This window comes from Magnolia sinica, chromosome 19 (assembly GCF_029962835.1).
Source record: "Magnolia sinica isolate HGM2019 chromosome 19, MsV1, whole genome shotgun sequence".
Taxonomy (NCBI): domain Eukaryota; kingdom Viridiplantae; phylum Streptophyta; class Magnoliopsida; order Magnoliales; family Magnoliaceae; genus Magnolia; species Magnolia sinica.
Genome location: NC_080591.1, coordinates 3,840,740 through 3,851,957, shown reverse-complemented (window position 1 = coordinate 3,851,957; position 11,218 = coordinate 3,840,740).

Sequence of the window (11,218 nt, the reverse complement as noted above, 5' to 3'; positions counted from 1 at the left end):
AAAATTTCCTAGGGGTAATAAGTAATGATTTTATTATTTCATTTGCCTAAGTTTTATTAATTTCAAGTTTATATGCGTGGTAGGATGTATACTATTTATGCTAGTCTGGCTCATTTTAGTCTACCCCTCTTAGAACTTTTTCACCTTGATGGTTTACTACAATTTATTTATTTATTGATTTATTTTTAAAGAATCGAAAGTTCTAAGGTATTCGGGAGGTTTAGAGTGCTAATAACGCTAGTAAAGCAATTATTCATACAAGCATTCACAAGACGATAAGAAAATTCCAAAACAATCCATACATTCATATTGAATTCAAAATGCCATTAGTATGGCCAGTTATATCCTACAGTATGGATTTACATGTATTACTAGATACTCTAAACGTAAAGAAAAAAAAAGCAGACAAATCAAGCAGGAGTTTTGATTATCTTCAATATACATGGTAGTTGTCCTAACTGACTCAAAACAAACTACTAATTATTCGTGTGTTAAGCTTCTATTCTTTTAGGTCAGACGAGAGTGGGGGTGCTTCTTCCCTATGAGGGAAAGAATTACCGAAATGGAGAAGAAGGAGGCAACAGTTGCTAGGAATGCCACTTCCCTCGGCAAGGAAATGGATTGTTGATGAGAATGTTTTTGGAAAAAATGAAATGGGTTTAGTGTTGGATTTGTGAATGGGGTTTGAGATGGGTTTTTGGAGATGGGTTTGAAGTAGATCTAGAATGGGAGAGTTCTCTCTAGGGTTTAGAAGGGATGGTGACCCTAGAAAGGCCGCGGGAATGAAAAGAGGAAGAACATCATCTCCTCAATGTGGTATGAATCTTGATTACATAAGAAAATAAGAAAACTTACAATATTTTAGTGAAGTCTGCATCGAATATGAACTTAGAAAGAATTAAACAATCAAACTCAACCCTATTCAAGAGTCAAAGTTCAACAGTACTAGAAACTATTTGAAGTAGAAAAATATACTAAAAATAATCTAATTTAATCATACAAGATGATTTCTATCATGGTTAGAAGTACTTTCTAAAAAGAAACAAAATACTAAAACTCAAATATGGAAAAAAATACACTTGGTTCATTGGCAACCCACAGGGCATCAATCTTCATCTGTTAACTGATGTTATGGATATACCAGAAATTTCAAGGAGGCTATTCCATGAAATTAGGCATTTTGGCACATTTTGTAGGTTAAGAGGTTCCTACGTGTATAGAAAATTCTAGAGTGTATTGTAGAAACTACGTAGGATTATCTAGATAGTTTCTAAAGTTTTCTCAGCCACAAGATGATATCGTAAGCCTTATCTTAACTATCCGTTTAAGGCAGCTAAAAGAATCTTAAGTCTACATAAGGAAAACAGGTCTTCATTTATAACTAACCACATAGACCACATTCTTGAGTTCTAGTGTAACAAATTCGCTTACCTTAAAGGCTCTCTTATGTTACTCTCCTCTCCAAAATAGCGTGACTACACTATGGTGGTAGGCTGACTCATTCGCAATGAGAGTATGTGCGAATGCTTCATAGTCTGCACTTAGGGAAGTACCTGAGATATGACACTAGGATCCAGGAGCTGGCTATGGCGGAGCCTCGCATTGACTACACTCGCATCTTGACATGGTCTCATCCAGTACTAAATCCAACACAACTATTACATGCACACCTCAAATGGTAAAGCCGAGCAAGCAAATTAGGCGATAGAGTCAAACGAGCTATATCATGTGTGTGTGTGTATTTATTAAATCTCACTTTCTTTACAGTAGGCTTTAATCAACGAAGTATAATTAACCTCATTCGGCAAAATACCCTTCTCACCCATTAACAGCAAAATGTCCGATGCAACTTCTGTCTTACCCAACTCACACCATCCATCAATCAATGAATTACAAGTCACCACATTTGGTTTCATCTTATCAAATATTATAATGAACTCAACCTAGACAGGACCCAAATCAGACCTAAGAAAACTATTTATTAGTTAATATAGGAAGGTCTACAGGGTCTTTTAAAACAAGCATGCATGTATGATAAGTACCGGCCTTTTTTAAACCTATGTGTGGCCCACCATGACATGTAAGTATCATCCAACTCGTCTATTAGATGCCTTCGGATGTTAGTCCTAATTTGAGAAGAGAAAGAGGGGTTTGGTGAAGATTTGTGAAGAATTGGAAGGTTGATGAAGGGTTGTTGGGATGGATTCATGGATGAGGAGAGGGATTTGAGAGAAATGGGTTGTGGTTTTTGGAATGAGGAAGAGAAGGGCTGGGAGAGGGGTCTTCAAGTGACCCCACACATGTTTAAAACACAAAAAGGGCCACCCCTTGGCCGCTTGGGCGGGGGCCATTATAACATTTTTTATATATTTAGTAATAGATTTTTTTAAAAAAATAGTTTCTTATTAAGGTTAAACTCACTCTACAAAATTTATTTCATTTCAAGTTGTAGAAAAAAATATATTAAAATTCTAGAAGTGACCTTTATCTGAAACTAATGATTTTTTTTTTTTTTTTTTGTAAGATTGCACGATGCCACCGTTTCTTGCAAGGTTTCTTGTAATTGAATTATTTTAAAATTTTTATGATAATTTTCCATCATTGAGTTTAAAGCCATCTCATAAAATTTCATCTCATTTGAATTCGTAAATAAATTATTAAAATTCTAAGAGCAACAGCTATCCTAAATTAATAAAATTTAAATAGTCGACAGAATATCTTAAATTTAACTATATTATAATTTTTATTTTATTTTTTTCTTATTTTTATATAAAACTAGACTCATCAAGCTTCAATTTGGCTTTTGAATCACCTAAATCGGAGTTGTAACGAAGGAGATATGAATTTTTGAAGTCGACCTAAATTCGAGAAAATTTCGGTGGGGCAACGCGGGCCTCTAGCTCCTCGGGTTGTCGAGGTCTTTCGACGCGCATATCTCACCAACTGGAATGAGTTATTCAACATGCCATATATGAATTTAGGGTGGAAGAAGCGGATCTATGCAATGAGCCTAGTGATTTTACAAGATTCCCCTCAGTTAGCAGTCAAAATCTGATTTTTGTGTAGTTTAACATACAATTCAAATTTCTCTAGCAAGCAAACTATTAATATCATGAATAAGGTGTATGTGTGTGGTGTGGGTTGGTGAGGAAGTTAAGCACTTCCTACACCTCAAGGGATCAAATACATAAGAGCAAATGAATCATACACAATATGAAGCAATACATATGAGAAAAAGAAATCAACCAAACATGAGCATGTAATCATCCATATACTAGATCATGAGAGAGACAAGATTAACATCAAAGAGAAATAAACATACAATTCATACAATTCCAACAACATGTCATTCCTAGGTTTCCTCTAGATTCTTCAATACATCATACCTAACCAACAAAATCATTAAGCTTATATTAAAATTGGTGCTAGGCCACCTAAGGATAATAGTCCGCACCTATGGATCGTTGAGATCTTGAAAAATGACCTAGAAGCGCCGAACTCGATGTTGATAGGCTGGAATCCTAAGACAATGCACTTACATGTTAGGATTTCATACAAATTCTAGTTCAACACAAAGGATTACAAAAAGGATGGGTGCTTACCTCCCCAATCGGATTAAAATCGCTTGTATTTGTGGATATGAGATTTCTTGAGGAAAGAAAAAAGGGGTTTCTAAATCTTACCTCCCTTGGGCCCACCTTTCTCTCCCTTCTTCCTTCTCTCGTTCTCTCTTTCTCCTCTTTTTTCCTCTTTCTCTCTTTCTTTTCTCTAGAGCAAATTCGTATGGGGAGAGGGGTGCCCCAAATGAGGCCCTTTTATAATGCCAGATTTGATGCAAATGGCCCCAAGTGCTAGGTTTTTACTATACTAGACCTATGAGAGGGTCCTTCTAAGCTCTAAGGCCCACTATGGGGCATAGGAGTCGACACCCACCATTGGATAATTGACCCTAATGATGATCTACGTATGTATATGATCGGCCCGCCATTTGGACGCGTCGATCGACAGATATGATTAAAAGTTTGTTCAACGGTCACCGATAGTCGATTAGGGCCGCGGCTATACAGATATGAGCAGGGAAATATCCTTACTCCACGAGTAAAGTTTGGTCGCAAACCGACGGTCCGAAATCCTCAACTTTGCATAAGAGTAGACGACTCAATTCACTTAAGTTCTAACTCCTTCCTTTAAGGTATTTGCACTTCTCATGCACTCGTCCTTCGGCTCAAGTCGACCGGTTCTGGATAGTACCCAGGTCCGATTCCTGCGATGGACATCAAGCCCAATGAGACGGACATTATTCTATAGTTTTGGAACTGGTGGCCCGCCAACGAGCGGTCTAGAGCTTGTTCGGAGAATCGGGGCAATTTTGGTGGCCCTCTGGCCATGAAACTTATAGGATAGGTGCTCCATGGCCTGATGAAGGGCCATACAAAATTTGGGGACGATCGGATATGGGGTTTGGTCCACGGGTCTGATTCGTGATCAACGGTCACCGTGCCATGATCGAGACCTAAATTTTGTGGGCGGGTGTAGACAAATACATTAGACCTTTACCATAAATTTGAAAGAAATTCGATGGCTGACATGCCTGAAATCCTAGTTTTATTTACCCATGTCAGATTCCAATTCTAGCATTGGTGGGGCGCATTTGGCAAGTGCCAGATTCCACTTCTGCGTGTCCACTGGGTCCGTGGTCCATGATGGTCCCCAAGCCCATTGAGATCTATGCTCCCCAAAATTTTTATAATTTTCTGACCTTCCCGTGTTGCGGTATAGCCCGCACGGGCTGTCGCTAGGTGTAAACGGTCATCTGACTTGGAGGCCCGCACCAAGTTCTATCAGGACCCGTCTGGCCTGATCAATTGGGCTAATCTCGGTCTAACTTATTTGTGATACCTCACTACGAGTATCTTAAACGAACGGTCCTGTGGCAAATCCTATGTGGACGCCCCAGGACACTGTTCTGGTTGGGCGGGACGTTACACTACACCTGATGTTCAAGTGATCGGAAATACAGGGGGCCACCAGCGGGCAGCGGGCCACCAACGGGCAGCGACCATGGACGGACGGACCCCGACCACTGTTGGACCCCGACCCTTACTCGATTAGATGCAGACAAGGACGGACGGGACGGCTGGACGTCGGGCAGGCAGCAGCGAAGAGGAGAGGAGGAAGAAGAAGAGGAGAGAGGAAGAAGAAGAGGAGAGGAAGAGCCGATCGAGCGACGAGTGTCGGGCTGGAGTGGTGGCCTGGAATGGTTTGGGCGGGAGAAATTTGGGGGAAAAACGAGCTAGGGTAAATCATTCAGGTGAAAAAAGGGTATTTATAGTATACCCGACGTCAAAGCTGGGTTGGGTCTGTTTGGGTCTGTGCGGACCCAATCAGTCCGGGTGCCCGGACCCTACCCGATTCGAAATACTTCCGGATCTGGCCCATCAAAATCGATCTGGCCCGATCAAACCGTCGGTTCTGTTCGGAATGGTACCGAGTCTGGTCTGGTCGGGTCGGATCCACCGGATCGCGCCTAAGTTGCCCACCTCTATTCATAAGGTCACAAAGACCTGGATGAAGAGGAAAAACAAATTTTATAATAATCCAAAACTTCTGTGACCCCTAAAAGGGTTTCAATGGTAGACGTTCAATCCTCCACAACCTTTTACAGTGTGGTCCACTTGATAGCTAGATCTGTCTTATTTTTCGTCACAAGCCTTAATACGAGTTCATCGAATATATGGACAGTTTGGATATAACACATACCTCATAATAGGACCCATAAAAAGCGGTGGGGATTACAACACTAAAAAATAAAATAATAATAAATAAATAGGCTAGGAACTTTTGGCTACTGTGTTTTCTATAGCTACGGATTATAACCATAGCCATAGTCGTAGCCCCGCCGTTTCGATATATCCTTTTATACGTATCGAAGGTCTTTTGATATGTCTTTCGATATGTATCAAAGGTCTTTCGATTAATCGAAAAAGGTCTAGAACTGTCCAGCGAGTTTGCCTCAAAAATCCTGCAATTTTCGATACATATCGAAGAGTATTCGATATGTATCGAAGGTGATATGACCAATAGCTACGGATTATAACTGTAGCCATAACTGTAATCTGTGCCAGTTTATGAATTTATTTATTATTATTATTTTTATTTTTTATTTTTTATTTTTTACATGGATAACTCTAGTCTGTGAAGTGAGGCGATTGGACCGTGAAATGCGTGGAAATGTCCGTGAAGTGAAGGGGCATGACCGTGAAATGCACGGAAATGACCGTGAAACAACACGGAATAGGCAGGAATGACCATGGTATGCAAGGAAATGACCGTGAAGTGAGGCTATTGGACCATAAAATGCGCCGAAATGACCGTGAATCAACACGGAATAGGCGGGAATGATCGTGGTATGCATGGAAATGACCATGAAGTGAAGCGATTGGACCATGAAATGCGCAAAAATGTCCGTGAAGTGAAGGGGCATGACCGTGAAATGCGCCAAAAGGACGTGAATCAACACAGAATAGGCTGGATTGACCGTGATATGCATGGAAATGACCAGGAAGTGAGGCGATTATACTGGGAAATGCGCGAAAATGACGGTGAAGTCAAGGGGCATGACCGTGAAATGCGCCGAAATAACCGTGAATCAACACATAATAGGTGGGAATGACCGTGGTATGCATGGAAATAACCGTGAAGTGAAGCGATTGGACCGTGAAATGCGCTGAAATAACTGTGAAGTGAAGGGGCATGACCGTGAAATACGCCGAAATGATCGTGAATCAACATGGAATAGGCAGGAATGATCGTGATATACATGGAAATGACCGTGAAGTGAAGCGATTGGACCTTGAAATGCACGTAAATGACCGTAAAGTGAAAGGGCATGACTGTGAAATGTGTCGAAATGACCGTGAATCAACACGAAATAGGAATGACCGTGATATGCATGGAAATGACCGTGAAGTGAAGCGATTGGACCGTGAAATGCGCGAAAATGACCATGAAGTGAAGGGGCATGACCGTGAAATGCGCCGAAATGACCGTGAATCAACACGGAATAGGCGGGAATGATTGTGATATGCATGGAAATGACAGTGAAGTGAAGCGATTAGACCGTGAAATGCTCGAAAATGTCCGTGAAGTGAATGGGCATGACCATGAAATGCGCCGAAATGATTGTGAATCAACATGGAATAGGCGGGAATGACCGTGATATGCATGGAAATGACCGTGAAGTGAAGCGATTGTACCGCGAAATGCGCGGAAATGACCGTGAAGTGAAGGGGCATGACCGTGAAATGCGCCGAAATGACCGTGAATCAACACGGAATAGGCGGGAATGACCATGATATGCATGGAAATGACCATGAAGTGAGGCGATTGTACCGTGAAATGCACGAAAATGACCGTGAAGTGAAGGGGCATGACCGTGAAATGCGCCGAAATGACCGTGAATCAACACGGAATAGGCGGGAATGACCGTGATATGCATGGAAATGACCGTGAAGTGAGGCGATTATACCGTGAAATGCACGAAAATGACCGTGAAGTGAAGGGGCATGACCGTGAAATGCGTCAAAAGGACTGTGAATCAACACGGAATAGGCGGGAATGACCGTGATATGCATGGCAATGACCATGAATCCAAACGGAATTCGTGAAATCCACGGAAATGACCGTGAAGTGAAGGGGCATGACCATGAAATGCATCGAAATGACCGTGAATCAACACAGAATAGGCAGGAATGACCATGATATGTATGGAAATGACCTTGAAGTGAAGCGATTAGACCGTGAAATGCGTGAAAATGACCGTGAAGTGAAGGGGCATGACCGTAAAATGTGCCGAAATGACCATGAATCAACACGGAATAGGCGGGAATGACCATGATATGAATGGAAATGACCGTGAAGTGAGGCGATTGGACCATGACATGCGCCGAAATGACCGTGAAGTGAAGGGGCAAGACCGTGAAATGCACCGAAATGACCATGAATCAACACGGAATAGGCGGGAATGACCGTGGCATGCATGAAAATAACCGTGAAGTGAAGCGATTGACTGTGAAATGCATGGAAATGACCGTGAAGTGAAGGGAATTGACCGTGAAATGAATGAAAATGACTGTGAATCAAAACGGAATTGCTGGGATTGACCGTGAAATGCATGGAATTGATCGTGAATTAAATGAAATGAATGAAATTGACCGCGAATTGATTGAAATTGACCGCGAAGTGAATGAAATGGATTTTTGATCATAGATCTGATGGAATCTTGAAAAATAACCAGATTAGTTGGCTAAAGTAGCTTCTCCTACCCCAAAATCATATAGGGTACGTCAAGTAACTAATTTTGGTTTAGAAGATATTCTTGTTAAATGAATAAAGAAATAAATGAAAAAAAGAGAGAAATTTTTTTTTATATGCTTATATATACATATTTATATAAATATGTATTAGAGAAAATTGTACGTAGAATAAATTTATCTATGTAAAAAAAAAAAAATTACGGTCATTTCCGTGCATACCACAATCATTTCCGCCTATTCCGTGTTGATTCATGGTCATTTCCGTGCATGTCACGGTCATGCCCCTTCACTTCATGGACATTTCCACTCATTTCACGATCCAATCGCCTTACTTCACATATTACAGTTATCCATGTAAAAAATTAAAAAAAAATAAAAAAAAATTCATAAACTGGCATAGACTACAGTTATAGCTACGGTTATAATCCGTAGCTATTGGTCATACCACCTTCGATACATCTCTAATACTCTTCGATATGTTTCAAAAATTGCAGGATTTTTGAGGCAAACTCGCTAGATAGTTCTGGACCTTTTTCGATTAATCGAAATACCTTTGATACATATCGAAAGACATATCAAAAGATTTTCGATACATATAAAAGAACATATCAAAACGATGGGGGCTACGGTTATTATCCGTAGCTATAGAAAACACCGTAGCCATAAGTTCCTGGCCTATTTATTTATTATTATTTTATTTTTTACTGTTGTAATCCCTACCACTTTTTGTGGGTCCTATTATGAGGTATGTGTTATATCCAAACCGTTCATATATTCGACGAACTCGTATTAAGGCTTGAGACGAAAAATAAGACAAATCTAACTATCAAGTTGACCACACTGTAAAAGACTGTGGAGGATTGAACGTCTACCATTGAAACCATTTTAGGGGTCACTGAAGTTTTGAATTATTATAAAATTTGTTTTTCCTCTTCTTCCATGTCTTTGTGACCTTATGAATGGATTGGATGGAAAATAAATGTTATGGTGGACCCTATAAAATTTTTAACGGTGAAAATCAAATTTTCCATTGCTCTTTGTGGTGTGGTTCAGTTGATCTTTGGATATGAATTTTTTTTTTTTGATAATGCTCCCAAATGATCTCGAAATATGGATGAACGTTATGGATGTAATAAATACGTAACTATGGGGCCTATGTAACTTTGATGTCTTTTGAACTGTTCGTACAACTCGGAGTACGAGGAGTGTCAGCGCTCGTCTTCGAGCACGATCCGCTTGAAGGAAAAAGTAGGGGCATTTTCGGCCTTTGGCAAGCCTTCCGTACAGCTGGGGCTTATTTTTGCAAGGTAAAATAAGGTGGGCTTGGTCTCGTAAATGGGCCATAAATGGGTCGTACAGTCGCAAATTTCTCGCTAGGTCGGGACCTGACAGTTGGAGGCGGATTGCGTACCGAGTAACTCAGTACGAGTAAACTTGTGGAGTCCACTATAATTGATGTATTTTATCCCATCCGTCCATACATTTTACCATATTATTTTAGGGCGTTATCCCAAAAATGAAACATATAAAAACCTAATATTGAATTTCTCTTTGATATAGCCCACCAGAATTTAGATCAGGGTGAAAATTCACCCCCAATGTTTCATGGGATTCCGCATCTTATGGATCGTTCGGATTCAATACCCATGACACTTGTGCAAAGGTGCGCACGTGCATAGGTGCGTAGGTGAGCATGCCTCCAATTATACGTACCGCCCCTTTCTTTTGGATTATTGCAGGTACCTCGCTTCCGTTGGAAACCAAATGAAAAAATGTCTTCCATCTAAGAACTTCATTCTGCCTGCGGCATCTCTATTGTTATGTACTGATGGCATCCAACCCGTCCATCAGGGTCACTCCACTACAAAACACGGATGTCAAAAAAAAATCAGGCTAATCCAATCATCAAGTAGTTCACATCATAAAAAAAAATGGATAACCACTACAATAATCTTCCAGCTTCACGGGGTAGGCCACCTGATGGTTGGATCATCCTGATTTTTTGTGCATTCCATTTTTACGGTAGCTAGGGAACACTGAAGAGGTTGGATGACATACTTACACCATAGTGGGCCCTCACTTCTATGGGTTGAAAAGTTAATACTCATTGATGGACAGTTTATTTAAATATTTGACATAAAAGTGAGGTATTTATAATAATCTGAAACAGAGGAGGCGTGTATAACTTTCATACAACTGAGGACTTGTAGTTGCAATTAACCATTTTTAAACTGTTAGGCCCACCATACAAATGAAGCCTGGATTTGGAATGCGTTGGTATCCAAATTAGAATTACATTGGAATTAAGTGATTTCAAAATTTCAATTGTAATTGGTTGAAATGTACTGCAACTTAAATTTTCAATTTGAAAGTTTGTATTGGGAGTGCATTGAAATTCTTTAATATATTATTTTCAGTACTTGAATTTGATTAACCAAATTAGCTTTCATATCCTAACGTGAAATCAAGTTGGCGCTAGATATAGACGATAGTCATCTTTTCTACCGTAGGAGGGTGGCCCACCTGATGACTTGACTAGGCCGAGTTTTGGTCATCCCATCTTATCCTGCACCAGATGAGTGGCCCAGAAGGCTCTACCTCCCTATCCAGAGGATTCCCATGCGGTTTGGCTGAAAAGTCTACTTAAGGCGTCTTTGTTTAACCAGTGGGGCTCACCACCACAGGCTTTCTTGTCCTTCGCTTCCTGTGTCTTTGATTTCGGCGACAGAGTCACGAGTGCCTTCAAAAGAGGAAAAAGTTGATACTCTGGCGGTGTGCGATGGCTCTACGCATCTAGGAAACAATTTCATGCGGCATGCATATGATTATGTGGGGTCCATCTAGTTGGATAACATACACGATGCATCTAACCTGCGGGGCCGACCTGATGAGTGGCTCGGATT